Source organism: Tamandua tetradactyla, chromosome 9 (assembly GCF_023851605.1).
Source record: "Tamandua tetradactyla isolate mTamTet1 chromosome 9, mTamTet1.pri, whole genome shotgun sequence".
Classification (NCBI taxonomy): domain Eukaryota; kingdom Metazoa; phylum Chordata; class Mammalia; order Pilosa; family Myrmecophagidae; genus Tamandua; species Tamandua tetradactyla.
Window position 1 is genome coordinate 51,201,509 of NC_135335.1, and position 24,723 is coordinate 51,226,231.

The window sequence follows — 24,723 nt, forward strand, 5'->3', positions numbered from 1 at the left end:
CTGAAAAAAAAAGAAAAAATAGTCTCCAAGATGAGGTAGGAGATTTCCGTCCTGGACTTGCCAGATGGACCCCTCAGTTTTACTGGGAGCCTCCCAGAGGCAGCATGGCCGGTCCCTCCTGCCGCAGATGCACACCACAGAGGCACGCCCACCCGTGAGTTAGGGCCCCACACAGCCAGTTATGGACACCCAAATCCACAGAGACCCAGGGCGGAACACAAGCTGCTGAAGACTGACATATATGAAGAGAGGCCCCTGGGAAACACACACACACACACACACACAAACACACACACACACACACACACACACAGAAGAGAGATCATGGAAGAGCTGCTGGCAAGGGGTGGGCACACTCAATCCAGTTTCTGCTCGCTGGACTCCCTAAATGCAATAAGCACCTTTCAGGATTGACCACATTTGCCTCCCCAGGGTTAGTATTTTTACAGGGAAGAAACCCGAGGCAGAAAAGACTCACGGAAAAAAAGTGGGGTTAAACTGATCTGCTCTGTAACGGGATGGGCCCCAGAACTGAATGTAAATAAAAGGGGGCCCTGAGAGAGGGAGAGAATTTAAACAAATGATAGGAGCTGGGGTGAAAATTCTGCACAAAAGCAGGGCTGCAGAGGCAGTGGAGATTTAAAGACGCAGTGCTTCCCCAGGGCTGCAGAGGATGGTTAGCTGACACTCTGCATCTGCAGGGAAAGCTCAGCTTTGGGGAACTGTGAGAGTAAATTCTGGGGTCCTTCCTGACTCCTCCATAGGGCACTTTGAAGCCCATGTGCACCTTCTTCAAGGGTCCCTGGCCCTGTTTTGACTTAGAAAGACTGAATTGGGGTGACACTTCTCCCGGAACCTGATCTCTAGGTAAAAGCAGCATTAACAATGGAAGGAGTATACAAAACTATAGACTCCGGCAGTCTTGGAAAAATCCTGCCAACTTCAGATACCTGGAAGAGGGAGGTTTGTCCCCTGAGGATATCAATAAACTCCTGTAAACAGGGGATCTCCAAAACACTTAAAAAAGCAAAAGCCCAGGACAAGACAGAGGGCCAGTAAGAAATAAACACAAAAAAACCCCTGAATTTCCTTTGGGCAGACCTTTCTGATAGGAGGGATGAAGCTCAAGAAAATCTGTCTTATCACTAGCTGATTACGAAACCAAAAAACAGTCATCCCAGGGGATACCATTCAGGGTCAACATTTAAAAAAAATACAATGTACATACAGTGTGCAACAAAAGAGTATGAGAAAAATGTAGAAACAGGAAATGATGGCCCATCAAAAAGGAGAGGATAAAAATCCAGAGAACACCAAGAAAGAAGATAAGAATATGGATATAAAGAACAAATTCTTCTTAAAAATGATCTTAAAAATGTTTCAGGAAAAGAAGAAAAGTACAGAGAAAGAACTATAGGATATCTAGAAAACAATGAATGAACACTGTGAGAGTATAAATACAGAGATAGAAATGTTTAAAGGAACCAAAGAGAACTACTGGAGTTGAAGACCACAATAACTGCAATAAAAAATGCCCAAGAGGGTTACAAGAACAAATTGGAGCTGGTAGAAGAAAGAATCAGTGAACTTGAAGACAAGACACTTGAAATGAGTCAGGCTGAGGAAGAAAAAGCAGAAAGAAATATTAAAATTAAAAAAAAAAAAAACTAAGACAGGGATACTGTGATGGTGAAGTTTTGGTGTCAACATGGCCACATGACTATGTCCAATTTTCTGGTCAGGCAAACACTGGCCTGACCATTGCTGCAAGGATATTGTGTGGCTGGTGTATGAAATCGTCAGTCAGTTGATCGCATCTGTGACCGAATATGTCTATGATACACTAAGACGTCTCCCCCAAAATGAAATAATCCAACCAGCTGAAGGGTTTTAAGGAGGAAGAGAGACTCTTTCACTGATTCTTCAGCCAGTGAGCCTCTCCGTTGAAGTTTGTCCAGACCATTTGCAGGAGCTCCCTGTTTCACAGCCTGCCGTATAGATTTTGGAATCCTCCATTCCCAAGGTTGCATGAGACTCCTTTATAAATCTCATATTTACAGATCTCTCCTGTTGGTTCTGTTTCTCTAGAGAACCCTGACTAACATAGCTTGGTACCAGGAGAGATTCTTGAGAAATGGAATCTTAAAAATGGACTTTTACAATTGGTTTTCTACTCTGAGTAGATTCAGATGCATGAATGACTCTGTTTCCAATAATCAAAGTGGTACTGACAGTCCATGAGGTGAGTTGGCAAAACAGATACTGAATATATTACCTGCCATTAGATTCTGCCAATTGTATGCTTTCACAAAGCAAGGCTTTGGGTGAGTCTGTTTTTAACACCTTTATGGAGTTTTGTGGAATTATGAGGTATAAAGATGTTGGCTGGTACTTGTTAGATACTCTGGATGCAGTGATGAAGGAAAGGGATGAGCTTAAGGCTTCAAATTTGTACTTCAAGTACTGTATTAATGACATAAAATTTTCCATGTGTGCTGCGAAAGAAAATCTTATTTCTTGTGGTCACAGACCCGAGATCTCTGAAAAACAGACACAAAGCTTCATTGTGTGAGTAGCAGATTTACAGCATAAACTAAAATCTTGACCTTGCAGGGTGTCTGCTGTTACAGTAAGGGCTTTGATTGGAAAGAAATGGGATCCTGAAACATGGGATGGTGATACATTGTGTGATAATGATGGTGATGAGGCGCTGGGATCACTATAACCTACTGAGGCTTTAGTAGACAGAACTGTAATAGATTACCCTGAAGAAAGAGCTACCTGACCTCCAGACTGTCTTGAGAAAACAGCTTCCCAGCCTCCAGTATCTCCAGAGGAATCTGCCATCCAACTTCCACCTCACGAGATTAACCCTTCAGTGCCTACTCAAACCCTGTAACCACCTCCCCTGGGGAACAGCCCTCACGCCTCTGTCTGGAGCAACTAATCCTGTTACACCACATGAAACTGCAGCAGCAAGCCCTGAGGTAATTGGCTTGAAAGACTTTTCTATTTCTTTTCAAGACCTATCCCCACCACTCCTCTTTCCTTCAAGACCTATAACTAGACAAAAATCCCAACAGGTCCCAAAAAGTGAGACGCAAAATGTGGCCCTTGAGGCGGTATGCTGTTCTCCAAAAGAACTGCATGAGTTTTCCAATCCATATAGACAGAAATCAGGAGCGTGTGTGTGGGAAAGGATATTGAGAGTGTGTAATGATGGTGGAAGGAACATAAAGTTGGATCAAGCTGAATTTATTCCTATGGGACCACTAAGCAGAGATTCTGCATTCGATGTTATAGCTCAAGGGGTTAGAAAGCATTAACATTTTGTTTGGATGGTTGGCTGAAACATGCATCAAAAGGAGGCCAACATTAACTGAGGTCAACATGTCAGAACCGCCCTGGTATAATGTAGATGAGGGGATCCAGTGGCTTATAAAGATGGGAATGTTAGAGTGGATTTATCATGAAAGGCCTGCTCATGCCACACAGGAATGTCCAGAGGACACACCTTTCACCAAAACCTTGAGAAATAAATTAGCAAGACTAGCTCCATGTTCCCTGAAGAGTACTGTATTAGCCCTTCTCTGTAGGATGGATTTTACCATGGGAACTGCTGTCACTGAGCTGGAATCCTTAAACTCATTGGGGATGATTGGATCCTGAGTTGGCAGAAGCCGTGTGATAACAGTTAATCACCACAGACTAGGTGGACATGGTCACACGAACGGGCAGCAGACTCAAAGTAGCAGTCAAAATAATCGGACTTGCAGAGACATGTGGCATTGGCTAGTAGATCATGGGGTACCTAGAAGTACAATAGATGTGCAGTCTAGTACATTCTTGATTGAGCTGCATAAGCAGAAGAATTCTAGTTTAAGTGAACAGAAGTCTAACTTGAATTACAAAAGCAGAGAGTCACAGCCCTTAATCAAGACTTGAGCCAGTTTACGGACTCAGAATCCCTTGAACGAGAGGGACACTGCCCCAAATTTACACTGTTAACCTTCCTCCCAGCTTTCCCCAAGGACACAGATGGCCTTTTACCAGCATGTACACTGGGATAAAGGAAATGTTCAGATATTTCAGGGATTATTGAACACTGGCTTAGAAGTGACATTAATTCCAGGAAACTCAAAATGTCCCTCTGGTCCACCAGTCAGAGTAGGGGCTTATGAAGTTCAGGAATTTCAGTTCAGGTCCATCTCACGGGGGATCCAGTGGGTCCCAGGACCCTTTCTGTGATCATTTCCCAGTTCTAGAATGCATAATAGGAACTGACATACTTAGCAACTGGTAGAATCCTTACATTGGTTCTCTGACTCGTGGAGTGAGTGCTATTATAGTAGGAAAGGCCAAGTGGAAGCCACTAAAACTGCCCCTACCTAGCAAAACAATGAATCAGAGGTAATATTGGATTCCTGGAGGGATTGCAGAGATTAGTGCCACTCTTAAGGACTTGAAGGATGCAGGGGTGGTGATTCCCACTACATCCCCATTCAACTCTCCTATTTGGCCTGTACAGAAAACAGATGGGTCTTGGAGGATGACAGTGGTCAATGTAAATTTAACGTGGTGGTCAGACTCCAACTGCAGCTGCTGTTCAAGATATGGTATCATTGTTTGAGTAAAATCAACACACACACACACATACATATATATATCAGGACGTGTTTAAAGGAGGGAATGTATATGTACTGAAATACATATATATATCAGTGATTTTAATTATGTTCACAATGTTCTATTCCCATCACCATGACCCATTACCAGAACATCTCCACAATTCCAAACAGGAGCCCTGTACGTTTTAAGTCTAACTTCCATTTCCTATCTCCACCCCATACTCTGGTAATCTATATGCTAGTTTCTGACTCTACTAGTTCATTTATTCTAATTTTTTCAAATCAGTGAGATCATACAATACTTATCCTTTTGTGTCTCCTTATTTCAGTCAACATGATGTCTTCAAGGTTCATCCATGTTGCCCCACATATCAAGAGTTCATTCCTTTTTGTTATTATTTTTAATATGCTGTTTTAGTTTTTAGGACTTTGTTACTTTTTGTGGCTGAATAATATTCCACTGTGCGTATATTCCACATTTTATTTATCCAGTTATTGGTTGATGTGCACTTGAGTTGTTTCCATCTTTTGGCAACTGTAAATAAGACTGCTATGCATGTCACTGTGCAAGTTTCTGTCCAAGACTCTGCTTTCAATTCTTTTGGGTATATATCTAGTAGCAGGATTGCTAAGTCATATGGTATCTCTGTACTTAGCCTTTTGAGGAAATGCAAAACTGTTTCCACAGCAATTGTGCCATTTTACATTGCCATCAGGAATAAATGAGTGTTCCTATTTCACTGCATCCTCTCCAACACTTGTAATATTATGTTTTTTTTTAAATAGGACCCATTTTAATGGGTGTGAAATGGGATCTTATTGTGGCTTTGATTTGCAATTCCCTGATGCTTAATTATGTTAATGATCTTTTCATGTGTTTTCTGACTATTTATATATCTTCTCTGAAGAAATGTCTGTTTAAATATTTTCCCATTTTTTAAATTGGGTTGTTTGTCTTTTTATTATTAGTTGCTTTTTGTATAAATATAAGAAGTCATTGCCTAACATAATGTTCTAAAGATGCTTATCTACATTTTCTTCTAGGGGTCTGAAAGTTCTAGGTATTATATTTGGACCTTTTATCCATTTTGAGATAATTTTTGTAATGGTGTGAGGTAGAGTTCCTCTTTTCTTTTTCTTTTTTCTTTTTTAATAGAAATCCAGTTTTCCCAGCACCACTATTTGAAAAGATTTTTCTTTCCCATTGGAGTGGTCTTTGCCACCTTGTCAAATATCAGTTGGTCATAACCGGAAAGGTTGATTTCTGAGTGCTCAATTCAATTTCGTTGGATTATATGTCTGTTCTTGTGCTGGGAACATGCAGTTTTGATTGTTGTGATTTTATAATAAGTTTTAATATTGAGAAGTGTGAAGCTTCCAGTTTCATTCTGTTTTTCAAGATGGATTTAGCAATTTTGGATGTCTTGCCCTTCCATATGAATTCAATGATTGGCTTTTCCAGTTCTGCAAAGAAAGTTGTTGGAATTTTTATTGGGATTGTATTGAATCTATAAACTTCCTTGAGAAGGATTGACATAGTAATGATACTTAGTTCTCTGATCCATGAATATGGAATATGCTTCCATTTATTTAGGTTTTCTTTAATTTTTTTAGCAAAATTTTGTAGTTTTCTGTTTATGGGTCCTTTATATCGTTGGTTGGACTTATTTCTAGTTCTTTGATTCTTTTAGTCGCTACTGTGAATGGATTTTTTTCTTGATTTCTTTTTGCGATTGTTTATTGCTTGTATATGAAAGCGCTACTGATTTTTGGATGTTGATCTAGAAACCCACCACTTCGCTGAGTTCATTTATTAGCTCCAGGAGCTGTGCTGTGGATTTTCTGTATTTAGAATTACTCAATCTGCAAATAGGAAGTTTTACTTCTTACTTCCCACTTTGGGTACCTTTATTTCTCTTTCTTGCCTGATTATTCTGACTAGAACATCCAATAAAATTCTGAATAACAGTAGTGATCATGGGAATCCTTTTCTTGTTCCTGATATTAGAGGAAATGCCTTCAGTTTCTCACCATTAAGTACAATGTTACCTGTGTTTTTTTCATTATATGCCTTTTATTACGTATGAAAAAGCTTACTTCTATTCCTAGTGTTTTAAATGTCTTTATCAAGAAAAAGTGCTATATTTTGTCAAAAGTCTTTTCTCTGTTGATTTTCTCTGTTGATTGATCATGTGATTTTTTTCCTTCATTATGTTAACGTGGTATATCACATTAATTGGTTTTCCTATGTTGAACCCGCCTTGCATACTAGGGATAAATTTCACTTGATCGTGGTATATAATTCTTAAATTATGCTACAGGATTTGGTTTGTCAGTATTTTTATTGAGGATTTTTTTTGTCTATATTCATAAGGGTTATTGGTCTATAAATTTTATTTTCTTGTTTTATCTTTTCCTGGCTTTGGTATGAAGGTGATGTTGGTCTTGAAGAATGAATTAGAGAAGGTTCTTTCCTCTTCAAGTTTTTGGAATTGTTGTTAAGTCTTCTTGGAATATCTGGTATAATTCCCCTGTGGAGCCTTGGCTTTTCTTTGTTGGGAGGTCTTTGATTACTGAGTCATTCTCTTTCCTAGCAATTGATTTGTTGCAATCTTCTATTTCTTCTTCAGTCAGTGTAAATAGCTTGTATTGCCAATAACTTTTCCATTTTACCAAGGATATCTAATTTACTGTCATACATTTGTTTGTAGTATATACTTATAGTCCTGTTTATTTCAGTGGGGTGGATAGTATTGCCCCCCTTTCACTTTCTGATTTCTGTTGTCTCTCCCTTTTTTTTTCCTTTGTCAGTTTACCTAAAGATTTGTCAATTTTGTTGATCTCTTCAAAGAACCAACTTTTAATTTTATTGATTCTTTCTATTGTTTTTCTTGTTTTGTTTGGTTTTTGTTTCATTTAGGTGCACTCAGATCTTTGTTATGTCCTTTTTGTTTGCTTTGGGTTTAGTTTGCTCTTCTTTTTCTAGTTTTTTCAGTTTTAAGGTTAGTTCTCTGATTTGAGTCTTTCTTATTTTTTTAACTTAAGTATTTAGAGCTAGAAATTTTCCTCTCAGCACTGCTTTTAATTCATCATATATGTTTTGGTACATGTAATTTTCATTTTCTTTCAAGATTCATCCTGATTTTGCTTTTAATCCATTGCTTGTTTCAAAGTATTTTGTTTAATTTCCACATACTTGTGGATTTTCCCTTTCTCTTTCTGTTATGGATTTCTAGCTTCATTCCTTTGTGTTCAGAATATATACATAGTATGGTTTCAGTATTTTTTTACTTATTGAGGCTTGATTTATGATCTAATGTATGGTCTATCATAGAAAATGATCCATATGCAACTTGTAAATAATGTGTATTCTGTTTTCCTTAGGTGCAGTGTGCTATATATGTCTTTTAGGTCTGGTTGGATTAGTTGTATCATTCAAGTCCTCTTACTTTCTTATTGATCTTCTGACAAAAATTCTATACATTATTGAGAGTATATGTTAAAGTCTTCTATTTATGTAGAACCATCAACTTCTATGTTCAAATCTATCACTATTTGTTCAGTACATTTTGGGGCTCTGCTGTTAGGCTCATATATATTTATAATTGTTACCTCTTCCTGCTGAATTGTCCCCTTTATCAGTATGTAATTATCATCATTGTTCCTTTGAATTATTTTTGATGTGAGTCTAATTTATCTGATATTAGTATAGACACTCCAGCTCTCTTTTGCTTACTATTTGCATAGTATATATCTGCTTCCATCTTTTCACTGTCAAGCTACATATATCTTCACCTTTAGGATGAGTCTCTTGCAGACAGTATAGTTAGGTCATGCTTTTTATCCATTTTTCCAACCTCTGCCTTTTGACTGGAGAGTTTAATCCATTTATATTTATAGTCGCCACTGATAATACTGGTCTCCTTTCTGTCATTTTGCTCTTTAGTCTTTGTAAATCTCATAGCTTCCTGAATATTTGCTTTTATATTTATTTGCTTACTTTTGTTGTACCATATTGAGTGCCTTCTCATCTTTATCTTGATATATTTTTCATCTATTTTCCTGCTTGTTACCACAGGACTAAAATTTAATATACTAAATACATAATAGTCATATTTGATTTTGTGCCAACTTAGCTTCAATAGCATGCACATATACTTTTTCAATACCCCTCTAACCCCTACCATTTTTTGTACCTGTTATCACATATATTTGAACATTGTATATAAAATAGATTTTATATACATTGTATATGAAAATTGACTTATTTTTACTTCTTATGCATTTGCCTTTTAGCACCTGTAGGAAGTTAAAAGCAGACTTATATGCTGTTTTGGTTTGCTAAAGCTGCTAGAATGCAATACAACAGAAATGGATTGGTTTTTATAAAGGGGATTTATTAAGTTACAAGTTACAATTCTAAGGCTGTGAAAATGTCCAAATTAAGGCACCAAGAAGAAGATACCTTCTCAGAGGAAACGTAGCCGGTATCTGGAACACCTCTGTCAGCTAGGAAGGCACCTGACTGGTGTCAGATGGTCTTTGCAACCAGTTCATTCCTTTCAGTTTCTGATTCCAGGGGCTTTCACTCTAAGCATCTGTGGGACCTCATTGAGCTTCTCCTAGGCAAACTCTGGATTTCGTCTCTTAGCTTAGCATCTCCACATGCTCGTGTCTTTGTTTCTTTTCTCTGTTCTCTGTATTGGCTCTGAGCTCTACATTCTGCCTATTAGTCTCTTCATATAGGGCTTCAGTAAAAGGATTAAAACCCATCTTGAATAGACAGGGTCACATTTCCATCTTATCAAAAACTCCCACCTACAATTGGGTGGGCCACTTAACCATGGTAACAACCTAATCAAAAGGTCTCACCAAAGCAATAGGTCTACCTCCACAAGATTGGATCAGGATTAAAAGAACTTATCTTTTCTGGTATACATAACAGTTCCAAACCACCACATATACCAAATAATAACATTGGTGATTACAATTACTTAAATGGTTACTTTTACTGAAAATTCTTATTTCTTTATGCTGCCTTGAACCACTAGTTCAAATGAAAGTGTCCTTTCATTTCAGTCTGAGGAACTCCCTTTAGCATTCCTTGTAGGGCATATCTAGTGGTGATGAGGTCCCTCAACTTTGTTTATCTGAGAATGTCTCAATCTATTCCTCATCTTTGGGACTCTAACTGGATATAAAACTCTTGGATGGCTGTTGTTGTTGTTTTTTACACTTTAAGTATTTAAACCCACTGTCTTCTTGCCTCCATGGTTTCTGAGGAGATACTGGTACTCAGTCTTATTGGGACTTCCTTCAACTGATTGGATTATCTCATTGTGGGAGATGTGCCTTAGTTGATTGCAGATGTAATCATTCCTTAAGTTTCTGGGCCATTGGTAGTCCAATATTCTAGGCACGATTGCTCTACAACCCCCCATTTTCTCTAATAAAGAGTGAAAGTTCACCAGAGGTATACAACAGCAGGCTTGAACAGACAGAAGAAGAATCAGCAAACCAGAAAACAGGACAATCAAAATCCTACATTCAGAAGAACAGGTAAAGAAAATAATATTAAAAATTGGGCAGGGTCTCAGGGATTTGAGTGACAGCATGAAGCATCCAAACAGACACATCATGGGTATCCCAGAAGTAGAAGAGAATGGGAAAAGGGCAGAAAGAATATTTGAGGAAATAATAGCCAAAAATTTCCTAACTCTTATGAAAGATATAAATATACATACCCAAGAAGATGGGGGAAAAAATGATACATGCAAATAGAGCTAGAGTAGTTCTACCAATATCAGACAAAACAGACTTTAAACCAAAGCTATTACCAAAAGACAAAGAATGACACTAAAATTTAATAAAAGGGTCAATCCACAAAGAAAAATTGAATCATAAATATTTAGGTATCTAACATCATACCCCAAAATACATGAGGCAAACGCTGAAAATACTGAAGGAAGAAATAGATATCTTTATAATAGTTGGAGACTTCAGTACAACACCTCATTAAATAGATAGAACGTCTAATTGGAGGATCTGTAAGGAAACAGAGAACTTAGATAATAAGATAAACGAACAAGACCTAGCAGACATATACAGAACATTGCACCACCAAACAGCAAGATATATATTCTTCTCAGGTACACGTGGGTCATTCCCCAGGATAGACCACATGCTAGGTTGCAAAACAAGACTCAAATTTAAAAAGATTGGAATTATACAAAGCATAATATGCTATGGAATGTTGCTTGCAAGTATAAATTATTGAAGATTTTTGCATTTATATTCATAAGAGAAATTGGTCTACTATTTTCTTTTCTTGTAGTATCTTTAGCTGGTTTTGGTATGAGGGTGATGTTGGCCTAGCAGAATGAGTTAGGTAGTGTTCCTTCCTGTTCAATTTGCTTGGAAAAGCTTAGCAAGATTGGTATTAATTCTCTTTGAAATGATTGGTTAAATTCACTTATGAAGCCATCTAGTCCTAGGCTTTTCTTTGTTAGGAGGTTTTTGATGACCGAGTCGATCTCTTTACTTGTAATTGGTCTGTTAAGATCTTCTGTTTCTTTAGGCATCAGGGTTGGTTGTTCATGTGTTTCTAGGAATTTTTCCATTTAATTTAGGCTGTCTAATTTGTTGACATACAGTTCATATTATCCTTCTGTGATCGCTTTTATTTCTGTGGGATCAGTAGTAATAACCATACCCCCTATGGTTTCTTTTTTTTTCTCTCTTTTTTTTCTTTTTTCTCTTTTCTTTCTTTTCTCTTTGTCAGTCTAGCCAAGGGCTTGTCAAATTTGTTTGCTTTTTCAAAGGATCTACTTCAGGTTTTGTTAGTGTTCTCTGACTTTTTTTAAAATTCTCAAATTCATTTATGTCTACTCTAATTTTTGTTAATTTTTCCGTCCTACCCAGTTTGGGTTTAGTTTGCTGTTGTAATTTTTCTAGTTCCTGTAAGTGTGCTTTTAGGTCTTTGATTTTAGCTCTTTATTCTTGTTTGTTTGGATGCATGGTCCTGGAATCGAACCCAGGTCTCCTGCATGGAAAGCAAGTATTCTACCAGTGAACCAACTGTGCACTCCCTCTTTAGTCTGTTTTGAGGGAGATGCAAGGTCCGGGAATCGAACCCAGATCCTCCGCATGGAAGGCGAGTGTTCTACTACTGAACTACCTGTGCATCTCCTCTTTAGTATTTTTAATGTGAGCATTTATGGTCACGCATTTTCCTCTTAGCATTGCCTTTGCAGCGCCCCGCAGTTGTTTTTTTTTCCCATGGGCAGGCACCAGGAAAAGAATCCAGGTCTCCACGTGGCAGGCACCGTGGCTTACCCCCCATGCGTTTTTCAGATGTTGTTTTCTTGGTTTCGTTAATCTCAAGATATTTATTGATTTCCCCTGTAATTTCTACTGTGATCCGCTGACTATTATTTAACTTCCATATATTTGTAGGTTTTCCAGTTATCTGTCTGTTATTGATTTCCAACTTCATTCCATTTTAATCAGAGAAGATACTTTTATGATATCACTGATATAGGATAATTATGATAAGCAAACACATAGAGTTGGAATCTGAAATATAGATTCCCAGGAGCTGCGCTGGGTGTAGGGAATGGGGACTGAATGCCTAATTTGTACATAATTTATATTTTGGCTGATTGTTAAGTTTTAGAAATGGCTGGTGATGATGGTAGCATGACATTGTGAGTACAATTAAGGCACTGAATTATACATGTGAATGAAGTCAAAAGGATAAATCTCAGATCATATATACATTACTAGAATAAATATTAAAAGGTAAAACATAGGATTGTATTACATTGAACACTATTGTACACATTGGATTATGGTTAATAGTACAGTTATAAAACCATTCTTTCATGAATTATAATAAATATACCATCTTAATGCAAGGTGTTAACAATAAGGTGGTATATGGGAAAATATACTCTAATGTAAACTATAGACAATAGTTAATAGTACAATTACAATATTATTTTATCAATTGTAACAAAGGTACTACACTAATGCAAAGTGTTAACGCTTTCAGTTCTTGCAAAGTGTTACTAATAGGGGCTGGGGTATGTGGAAATGCTGTATTTTTTACATGATTTTTTCTGTAAAACTTACAACTTATCTAATTAAAATTTTGTTTTAAAAATGTCCTATCAGAGGAATAAAAAGGACATTATTGGAACATATGGAATAATTGTAATAGAGACTATAAGCTTTGTATCAATGTTAAATTTCTTGAACTAGACAAGTGCAGGTAAGATGGTTACACAAATGAATATTGTTGGTCCTAGGAAATGTATGTACATGGGCAGTATTAAATGTTCAAGAGGCCTTGTATATACAACCTGCATGCAACAATAAAATGGATTGATAAATAGAGAGGTAGGCAGGCAGGCAGACAGGTGAATTGATGGATGGATAGATAAAATGATGTGGCAAATATGGCAAAATATTAATTTTAATAATTTTAATATTTTATAAAATAAAATATTAATGTCTGGACGGCATGCAGGTGTGTTGGAGTTCTCTGGATGAGGTTTGTGTTATTTTGTAACTATACTGTAAATTTGAAAATATTTCAATATATAAATTTTTTTAATGATAAAAAGATATACCCATTCAACGCTTTCAGTTCTTGCTATTTTTAATTGTTTGAGGTAGACCACATACACACAAAAAACCTTGATGAAAACAAACCTATATAAATAAGTAATTTGTAGATGGTGCAATGAAACAATAAGTAGGTATCAAATAGCTGTGCTAATGTTTCATATTTTCTTAAATTTGATGATTATGCTTAATTTCAGTAGAACAATAAACGAAAATTTTCAGATTCAAAATTATGCTCGTGTGTTTACTTTATAAAATAAAGTTTGTTTGTACATCTCTGTGTTTCTCTCTCCCATTCTGTATATAGTTATAAATATATCCAAAAACTTGTATCTGTATCATCTATGCCTATATTAACATCTATATCTGTATCAATAAATACATCTATAAAACCCGTATCTATACCATCTATTTATCATATCCATTTCCATATTTCCATATCTCCATCTTTATCTAAACATCTATATCGTTCCCTTTGACTAAGCTGATAAAATTTTCCAGTAGCTGGTCAGAAGTATTTAGTCACCAGAAGTTTGTGTCTTTTTGTCCATGGCAGTCAAAAAAATCAAAATACATGTGTGTGTGCCTTTTCCAAGGTTTCAGAAGAGTTGAAGCAGGTTCGTAATGGAAATCGCTGTTTGCTCAGATAAAGCAAATAACTTTGGGGCTTCTCAGCGCCTGGATGGGGCCTGGTGTGACTATCCACAGATGAAAGGAAACGGGAACTGCTAGCTGAATGTCTCAAGCCTGATGCTATGTAAATAAGTTATCAGTTTTCTAACAGGTCATGTATTATGTTTGATAACAACTCATGTATGATGACCTCCGCCTGCTTTGCGTTTAGGCGCCCTAGGAGCTGAGGCTCTCTGAAGCCTAGCGTGGTTGCTGGACAACGCACCGTAGTCGTGTAGTAGTTGTCGTTTTCTCGTTGTTGAACTTTCACCACCACCCACGCACTCAGAAAGCTCCTCCATTAAATCAACAAAGCACCCTGAGTCTTTGACCTCATTTATTTGCACGGGCTGTACCTGAGCAGCTCACCTACATAAGAATTATAGAATCAGCTTGTTGAGTTGATTGACCCAAAAGGGGCACAGGAGTGAGTGGGTCTGTGCCAGGGAGGTTCCTTTCCTGTGAAGTTTAACCTCATGATCGAACAGCCATAGCTTCTCAGAAGACTTATTTTGTTCAATACTATGTAGTATTAATTATCTATTTTTATACACCAAATTACCCCAAAACTTACCAGCTTAAAACAGCAAACACTTTTGTTTCCTTGCAGCTTCTGTGGCTCGGGACTGTGGGTATGACAGCTGGTCATTGGCCAGGGGTGTCCCAGGAGGATCCCAGAGAACAGTGGCCTCAGGACCTGACTGGGCCTGAGAAACTGGGGGTGGATGGCTGGAGGCTTCACGCCTCAGCACATGGGCCTCCCCAGACCATGCCTTCTTCCCTCCACGCTGCTGGGGTTATCTGGTCCACCTCAGAGGGTGGGTGCCCGTCCGGGGCCACGTGGAGGTATTGCCACAGTGGCTGCCCATTTCCAGGGGGTCTGGGTCTGCAGGGACGAGGAGTGGGGGGAAGACACAGGCATCCACTTTGTCCTGGCCTCACATCACAAAGGCCTCTGCTCCCCTACGTGCCTCTCCAAGTCCGCCCCTTTCGCCCTCCCCTGCTCAGCCTCCTGGACACCGACTGTCTCTGGGTGCAAACTCACCCTTGGGTCTTTTGTGTTGAGTCCATAGGGAAGCTAAATATGATACCTCAAGGTCAGTGCCTTCATCTCCAGCCCCTCTCCAATGTGTCCCTGGACCTAAGGTCATAGCTTCAGCCACATGGTCTATTGCCTACGCCTACCGTGCCTCCTCTCCATGCTTTGGCCCAGATACTGGCCAGTGTCCACCCCACCCTTCACCCCTATCCCATCAGCTCTCCCTGCCTTCCTCCATCCCTCCTTCAGCCTAGGGGGGCAGCCAGTGCCTCTCCCCACCCTTCACCTCACCCCACCGACTGTCACTGCCTCTAGCTGAGGGCACTGCATGCGCCCTTGGAGTTTTCCAGCCTGTTGCTTCTGACTTTATAAGTCACAGTATAACTGCACAATCCTCACACTACCCAGCATAAAAGTTCCCTGACCATTAGAAACTCATTGCTTTGAAATTAGACGATCATTGAAGTGTTAGGCATATGTGCATGAGTATAAGTAAGCTAGCCACACAAGTAAATTATGATCCAAACCAATCTACTTTTGAGAGAGATGGCAATGATGTCTGGATGAGCGGGATAAATGGACAACTTTTGACAAAGTGGAGTGAGGCTACTCTATCTGCAAGCATAGGTTTTTTTCTTTATTAGGGAAGTTGTGGGTTTAAAGAATATTCATGCATAAAATACAGGATTCCCATACACTACCCTACCACCAACTCCTTGCATTATATTGGAAGATCTGCTGCAGTTGATGGTAGTACATTTTTATAATTGTACTATCAATTCAAGTCTGTGGTTTAACTTAGGGTTCATGGTTTGTTTAGTGTAGCTTCACAGATTTTTTTAAAAAAATTATTCTGTTAGCATATATAAAATAAAATATTTCCGATTTTAATCACATCCAGATATATATGTCAGTGCTGCTCATTGTGTTGCAATGCTGTGTCATTGCCACCATCCATTACCAAAACTTCTCCATAATTACAAATAGGAACCTTGTACATTTTAACCCTTAGCTTCCCATTCCTTACCCTCACCTCATCCTCTATATTTCTGATTCTGACCCTATGTGTTCTTTTATTCTAATGGTTTCAAGTTTATGAGATCATAAACCATCTATCCTGTTGTGTCTCCCTCATGTCACTTAGTATGATATCTTCATGGTTCTCTGTATTGTTACATGTATCAGAACTTCATTCTTTTCACAGCTGAATGATGTTTCATAGCATGTATAGACCACATTTTATTTATCATTCACCCGTTAAGGGACACTTGGGTTACTTCCATCTTTTGGCAATTGTGAATAATGCCACTATGAGCATCACTGTGCTCATATCTGTTCGAGTTCTTTCCATTCTTTCACCCTCAACCTACTTGTATCTTTGACTTTAAATGAGTTTCTTGCAGAAGACATATCTGTGTCATGCTTTTGTATGCATTCTACTACTCTCTGCCCTTTGACCAGAGAGTTTAATCCATTTACATTTAAAGTCACTACAAATATTTTGGTTTGCCAAAGCTGCTAGAATGCAATATACTATAAATGAATTGGCTTTTACAAAGGGAGATTATTAGGTTACAAATGTACTGTTCTATTGCCATGAACATGTCCAAATGAAGGCATGAACAAAAGGGCAACTTCCCTAAAGAAAATTTAGGGAATTTTCTTTAAAATTCATGGGAAGGCACATGCTGACATCTGTTGGTCCTTCTCTCCTGCTTTCTGGTTCCAGACAGCTGCTAATCTTCTGTCATCTCCTGGGACATTTTGCTTCTGCATTTCCAAATGTTTGTGTGTCAGCTTTCTTCAAAATATCTCCCTCTTAAAGGACTCCAGTGAATGAATTAAGCCCCAGTATGAATAAGCTGGTTCACATCTCCATGAAAACAGCCTAATCTAAGGGTCCCACCCAACAATAAGTCTGCACCTACAAGATTGGATTAGAAGAACATGGCTTTTCTGGGGCACATGACAATTTCAAACCAGCACAACTTCCTTCTGGCATTTTGCTATTTAGCCTTTGTAAGTCTAATAACTTTTTTGTCCAGAATTTTTATTAATGCCTACTTTTCTATTTATTTGATTTTGTGTTGTATCATATTGAGTGCCTTCTCACTTTTGTATGGATATATTTTTTACTTCTTTTCCTTGGGGCTGCCATCCTAAATATATAACAATCATATTTGATTTCATACCAACTTAATTTTAATAAGATGCATTATACTTTTCTTATACCCTTTGTTCCCCCACCATTTTTGTACTTGTTACCACATATATCTTTGTAAATTTTGTGTCTAAACCCGTAGATTTATTATTATTTTTATGCATTTGCATTTTAGCACTTATAAGAAGAAAGAAGTGGAGTTACAAACCAAACAATTCATTAAATAATATCTGCACTTACAGTTATCCAAAGGTTACCTTTACCACAGGTCTTTAGTCCTATTGCCACTTTGAACCATTGGTATCGTTTCTTTGCAGTCTGAAGAACTCCCTTTAGCACTGATTGTAGGGCAGGTAGAGTGGTGATGAACTCTCTCAGCTTTGGCTTAACTGAGAATGTCTTAATCCCTCCCTCATCTCTGAAAGAGTCTTGCAGATATAAAACCCTGGCCTGTCATTTTTTTTTCCTTCAATACTTTAAATTTTTCAACCCACTACTGTCTTCTTGCCTCTATGGTTTCTAATGAAGAATGGGCACTCAATACAATTTGACTCCCGTGTACATAATGTTTTGCTTTTCTCTTGCAGCTTTCAGAGCTCTCTCCTTTTCTTTTGCATTAGATAGTATGATATATGTAGTGGGATGTATTTTTCTTCATGTTTATCACGTTTAGTGTTTTTTGAACTTCTTGAACGTGTATATTCACATCTTCTGCTAAGTTTGAGAAGTTCTCTTTCAATATTTCTTAAGACTATTCCTTCTACTCCTTTCTTCTCTTTCTGGAACTCCCATAATGTATGTATCAGTATGGATGATGTACCATAGTTTTTCAGGCTATTCTCACTTTTAACATTTACTTTTTCTTTCTACTCCTCACTCTGACTCATTTCAAGTTTCTTGTCTTCAAGTTCACTAATTGTTTCTTCATCCAGGTCCATTCTGCTCTTGAGACTTTCCTGGGAATTTTTCATTTGTTATTGTGGTCTTCAACTCTAGCAGCTCTGCTGTTTCCTTTTTATAATTTCTATTTCTATATTGCTCATTCTTTGTTTTCCTGATATCTTATAGTTCTTTACCTATATTTTCCTTCAAATCCTTGAGAATTTTTAATTTTTTAAATGTTTTGTTTGGTATATCCACATTCTCATCTCCTTCATTGTGATTTCTGGGTTTTTATCTTCTTTTCTTAGATGGGCCATGATTTCCTGTTTCTTTGTTTTCTACTCTTTTTTTGCACCTATACATTTTAATATTTTAAAATGTGAACCCTGGGATTTTTTCCTTATGATGTCTGTTTCTTGTTTTTGTAACAAGCTGGTGTTAAGACAGAGATTTTCTTGAGCTTCAATCCTCGTACTAGGAACATCTGCCCCAGGCAAATGCACTGTGCAGGGATTTTCCTGACTTTCTGGACCTCTGGACTTGGCCTGGGATTTTGCTTCTTTGTTGTTTTAGAGTTCACCTATTTAGAGGAATTTGTTTTCTTCTTGTTTTCCTAGGAAACTGACTTCCCGTCTCTTGAGTGTTTGATGCTGACAAACCTTTACCTTTGTCTATCTCTGTAGTTTCTTACACAACTCTTCTTGTCTCATGATGCTCTTGCCTGGAGGGCAAATTATGGGAGGAGAGGAATGCCAGTGAGGGCTTCCCTGTGTCAGCCTTTCCCAACCAAAACAGGGCCAGAGACCCACGAAAGGTATGCAGACTGGATCCAAAGTGCCCTGATTAGGGCACCAAGGACTCCTCCAATGGCTCTGCAGAGCTGAGCTTTCTTGGCCTGTGCAACAAATGTTGCCTTCAGGTGTCTGTCACCCACTCTCCTGAGGAAACACTGTGTCCTCAAGTCGCCAGAACCACTACTCCATTCCATGGTGGTTGAAGCAATGACTGCACCATTGTGTGTTGGGGGGGGTGGTCTGAAGCAATGACCACCCTCAGAGCTGGCCCCAGTGATCCAAACTCATGGAACAAAAGCCATGCTCGGTTATCCATCAGGTGGACCCCCGACAGAAGACAGACAGAAGGGAGACTGCGTGTTTGCCTCTTTGAAAGGTTCTATCACATTCACATCAACAGAAATGCAGTGTGATTTTGCTTGTCTTCTCAGCCATTCTGCTTCTACAGGAGCCAAGTGAGTAGGCCATTAAAACAGAACTGCACTGGTGAGGTTGGTCCTTCTACGTGGTTGGGAACAGGTGGCACCCAGCGAGCACATGGGGCTGTACTCGTGGGCCTGGAGGAGGCTCACCTCTCCCCAGGGATGGACATGTGGGGTGATGCTTTACCAGCTGGTCCTTGGGGGTGTTCACTTTCTTTCTGAAAGAGCACTGTCTTTCACCTGGCTTTATGTTTGTTAACTTTTGATTCTAAAGCTGAAAAAAGGGTTCACACATTCAGTGTCTTTTGTTCAATTGGTTTCAATTAACCCGTAAATTGCAGCTATTTCCCTTTCCTGTGGCAGAGCTTACCCTCAACACAAAAATACACCAAATACTTTTTGTATAAATCCTCACTTGTCGCTTTGATATCATGAATATTATAAAATATTATAAAAAGCAAATACGTAGCATTTTTGAAAGTACATTGTTCTCATGGGCTGTTACTGGGGTGTAAATGTGGAATCGTGGAGAGTGATGTATTTCACACAGTAAACAAAAGGTAATGATGCTACTCCACCATTTCAGATCGACCAGAAAGTGCAAGAGTTCATCTTCAAACTTCAGTTACAAAATGCACACTTTAAATAAAAGATTCACTTTTTTGAATTCTGGAAATACAAACAGGTAAAAATTGTTTATTTCAGGTCTAGAAAACCCTTAGCGACAAATGAATAAACTCATGCTCTTGCAGCAATTTTTGTTCAACCTTACAAACCTTGAATGGAAATAACCAATTTTGCTTTTGCTTAAAAAAAAAGAAGTGCACACCCATCTAGGTGTGGCCTTATGTGTTTGGGACTAAAGCTCTCACAAGCCTTTCAGGTCAATGCTTCCCAAAGCCATGAGGGAGCAGCACGGCCAGGGGCCGAGCTCACCTTCCACCTGTGGTGTGCCCAAAGGACAACCAGGGGCAGTGGTCCCTTTACTCACAGCATTTCACATTTTTTCACAGTCACTCCAGGCCTGGTGCTGATGGAATTTGCACCAAGTCTTAGTGATTGGTGCTGCATGTGGCAGTGGCACCCAGGAATGTGCACTGCTGTGGAGACCAGGCGGAGCAGCACCTCAGCAGGAGCTCCGGCCTGATGCTAGAGCAGGTCCATGCCCATTCTAGGGTGGGCACCTGGCCACTGCAGCAGATACTGGAGGGTTGTGTGGGAAGGGGATGGTTGAGGTCACGTTCCAGGGAGACTGAACACTGAGCATCTGGCTTCTTTAGTGGAGGGCTCTATGTTCCTGCCAAGCCTTGGAAGGCAGATCAAATTTAAAATTAAGAGGTCAAAGATTGAGATGTGTCCATGACAGCAGCTGTGATCACATCGAGGCCACTGTTCCCTCCCATCGTCTAGTGGCCATTGCATTCTTCCTGGGGAACATGTGCCTTACATATTTCCTTGGTCCTTGCAGCAAGATGTAGATGGTTTGGGGCCCCCATTCCACCTCCCAGATGGATGTTGGCTTCTCTGGAGGAAGGAGTTGGTTGGTTTGAAACCTCAGCAGAAAGAAAAAAGAAAACACCGCCACCAAACACACACACATATTTACACACACATGGATACACACATGCACACACATGGACACACATCATACTCACACACATACACATACATGCACACCCACAGGAAATCAAGACCTTGGGTGTTGAATTGAGCTACTGGTTGTCAAGCCCCGCCCACCAGGCTGCCTGTTCAGCATGGTGGTCCACAACCTGGCTGACTCAGAATCCCCTAGGGACGGACAGACAGAATCTTGGATGTGGGCGAAGGATTTTCCATCCCATAAAGCCTTGTAAGTGATCCTGGAATCCATCACCTTTTAGCACCTCTGATACAGTGGAATGTTTTTTTAAATAACCACAAGTTCAAGGAAAACCTAAAAATGTGTTAACTGAACTTAGCATGGTCACAGCAATAAAAATAAGCCTTTGCAATTTGTGCCAGAAATTAGAGATTGACAGTGAAATAAAGAACAATCTCATCAGTGTCCGTCATTTCTTTGGAAAGGACTTGGAATCTGAATGAGGAAGCAAATGGACATGGAACATCTTTACCAAATGCTGTGGGGCACAGCAGCTGGATCTCTTGGTTCTAAGATATGCCCACAGCAGTGGTACAGAGGAGACCTCTAAATGGGCCCTGCACCAGCTTCTTGGCACCCTCCTAGCCCCCTCCATAGTCACTGTGCTGATCTATTGCTAAATGCTGTGAGACCCCTGCAGCCTTCATACCCAATGGTGGGTTCCGCTGTGCAGGGACAGCTCACTGCAGCTGCCCCCAGCTCTGCATCGATAGGCCAGGCAATAGTGCAGACGATGATGGTTCCTCCTCTGCTCCCTCCACACTGCTCCCATCCCAGGCAAAGCGAGAGAGAGCAGAGTCCGGGATGAGGAGCTTCAGGATCTCCAGTGTCCTCAGAATGGACCTTCCCCTGTTGTGGAGCTAAGGACGCAGAGAACCCTGTGCTTTGTGGTGGCCAATGCGGCCTCGTCCAGAAGTCCCAGAGAGGAGCTGTAGGGGGGACAGAGGGCCCTTCCTTTGGGTCACCAGGGTGTTAACCACACACTTTATATCAAACTGGAGGCCTGCAAGAATGTAAGAGAAAGTGTAAGTGGAGCCTTGGGCCCTCCTTCCAAACTTACAGCCTGTGAATGCTCCTTGAGGACTCTGAGAATTCATCCACTTCCCTCTCTTTCATGGAGAAAGCCCTGAAACAGCAACTTGCAGGACTGACTGCCCAGTTGCTGTGTCCCTTTCCTTGGGTGTCATTGTTCAGGGGTGCTTGCCTGGGCAAGGTAAGAGGGGCCCTTGTCAGAGCATCAGCAGCACAACTTTCACTTCTGCCAAGTATCCCTGGCCTGTCTTGTTTTGTCTCAGGGGGTTTAAGAAAGAGAGGAGCTGAGCAGTTGAGTAGGACCCAAAATCATGGGTGCACCTCAGGCTGTTTTCTTAGCTACTGTGGCAGACAAGAGTGGACCTGAAGGAAACTTGACCCCCAAGAGCTCCTGCTCAACCACAGTCCTTCTCAGTATGGATGGGATGAGGATGGCCTTCATCCTGGTTTTCCCAGAACTGAAGAGTTTCCAAGCACACGGAACATGGAATTTCAGTGCTAGGACCATGACAATTTTGGACAAACCAGGGCAGTCAGTCATCCTAATTGAGACCCTTCTTACTCACATGTCATCACAGGCGAAGCCTGGGTCTCATCCTATTCTGTCCTTCTTCAGGGAGTTGTTACTCTCTCTGACTTGCTCCGTCCATGCCCGATTTTCTGATATTCTTCGCTAGTTGGTTGTAAGCACCCAATTCCTTTCTACAGAGATTTCTCAGCTGTTCCTGGGATTTCTTTGCCATTCTATTACGTACCATGATTTTGCTTTCTTCATGTTTCTTTCTTTTTTTGTATGCTCTATGCTCTATGGCAGGGTCACATTTCATTATTTTTCCATGTAAGTATCCCTTTATTGCAGCACCATTTGCTGGATTTTTGCTTATTTGTATGTTTTTTGTTTGTTCATTTTGCTTGTTTGTTTTGTTTTGGAGGAAGTGCATGGAACAAGAATCAAACCCAGGTCTCCCACATGGCAGGCAAGAATTCTACCACTGAACTACCCTTGCACTCCCTCTTCATGTTTCTTTATTTCCAAACAGGAAGGCATAGCTGTAAAGTTCATGAGTACATTGCATTTGAAGAGAAGATCTCTCGAGTTGTCCTCTTTTAAATTTGTTTTTAAACCTGTTTTTCCTCTACCTTCTTTAGAGAAAGCTAAGGAAATTCTCTATATTTGTTTCAAAGGGAGCACTCTATTTCTGCATCTCATGTTTAGTAATTCTAGCATGAAGAATGATCAACAGGAGAATGGCCAAGGCCTCCTTTGTCAACTCATGGTATTGGAACACAAGAAAGCTGATGAACCCTTGCTTTCTTAGAAGGCTATCTGAAGGCTCTATGTTTCTGATAGTATGATCTTTGCCACCATCAGAGTTCTCAGTGAAACCACCACTCTGTCTTCTTGGCCCACCGTGTGGCATATCGGGCTCTGCTTCAACACGTGATGATTGTCAAGACCCAGCTAGACTACAGCCGTGTGGCAGGTACCTTTTGGTTACATAGAACCATAGGGTTTGGTCAAAATAACAAATCCTGAGCTCCTTAATGGGATAGTCTTATGTTTTGAAGCTTAGTTAGCTGCAGTGCTCTGTGGTTCTTTGATGCCATGGGTCCTACCCAATGTTAAAGCAATACTTCCTGGGTCTGACCAGAATCTCTACAGCTGACCCCCTGCACATTGCAGTCACACTGAAATCTAGATGGGTATTGAGCAGAAGTACTAGTAAGGTGAGAACCAGCTCAAAATGGCTGTAGCTTGTTCAATAACAAGTCTTTTCAGCTCTAGGGAAATTAAGTAGGTAACAATTTACGGAATTTGAGTTCAAGGAGCCCACTGTTGATGGTGGCTCTACTGGGGTCTAGTGGATCCTTTTGTCCATGGCATGCCAGCAAACAAGAAATCCTGACACATAAGATGTTTCACTTGGAAGACCCTAACTCCCCCTCGCCCCACAAAGAGACGATGGTAAGGCAGGGCTGTTAGGGAAGAGAGTTACACGGAAGCTGCACGTCCTCTGGGGATGGGGGTGGGTAGAAATCCTGTGGGGCAGTAAAAGGAGAGAGGTTAACCCCCTGAGAACTCTAAGGTGCTGAGAGGGAACTCGCCTTCTTGGGAAAATCAAACCTTTCCGAGGTTAGAACCCTTCAAACTGCATTCTCCTGGTGCCCACAGACGCCTCAGGGAAGTCTCTAGAAGGTCAAGTTCGCTGCTTGGGGCTTTGATTCTTCTGAAATTTTCATTCTATTGCACCTTGAATATTTATACATTTTGCCTTTTAAAAATATGCAGTTAATAGAGAGGTTGTAGGTTATAGAAAAATCCCTTGGAAAGTACAGAGCTTCCATGTACCCCCGGGAGTGGTCTGAAGCTGTGTGTCACCCAGAAAAACCTGCTCTGAAACCCAATCCAGTCCTGGGGAGTGAACCATCATAAACAGGGCCTTTGGATTAGGTTCCTGCAGGTAAGGCGTGGCCCAGCCCACCAGGACGGGCCTCAGCCTATTACCGGAGTCCTTTAAAAGTCAAGTGAAATTCAGAGGGAGAGAGAAGAACCCACAGAGGGAGCGGCCAGAAGCTGAAATCAACAGAATCCGGAAAAGAGGGGAGAGGCCAAGAGACACGCCACGTGCCACGTCACAAGCTGGGTCCAGAGAGGCCGGCAGCAAGCCCCATGCCCCAGTCTTTGGGAATAAGCATCTCTTTGACTTTGGGCTTTTTCCCAGCCTCAAAACTGGGAACGAATAGAATGAACAGGTTCCCGCTATTTAACTCGGCTCGTTTCTTGCTTTTGTTTGGGCAGCCCAGGAAACTGATGCAGTGACCTGG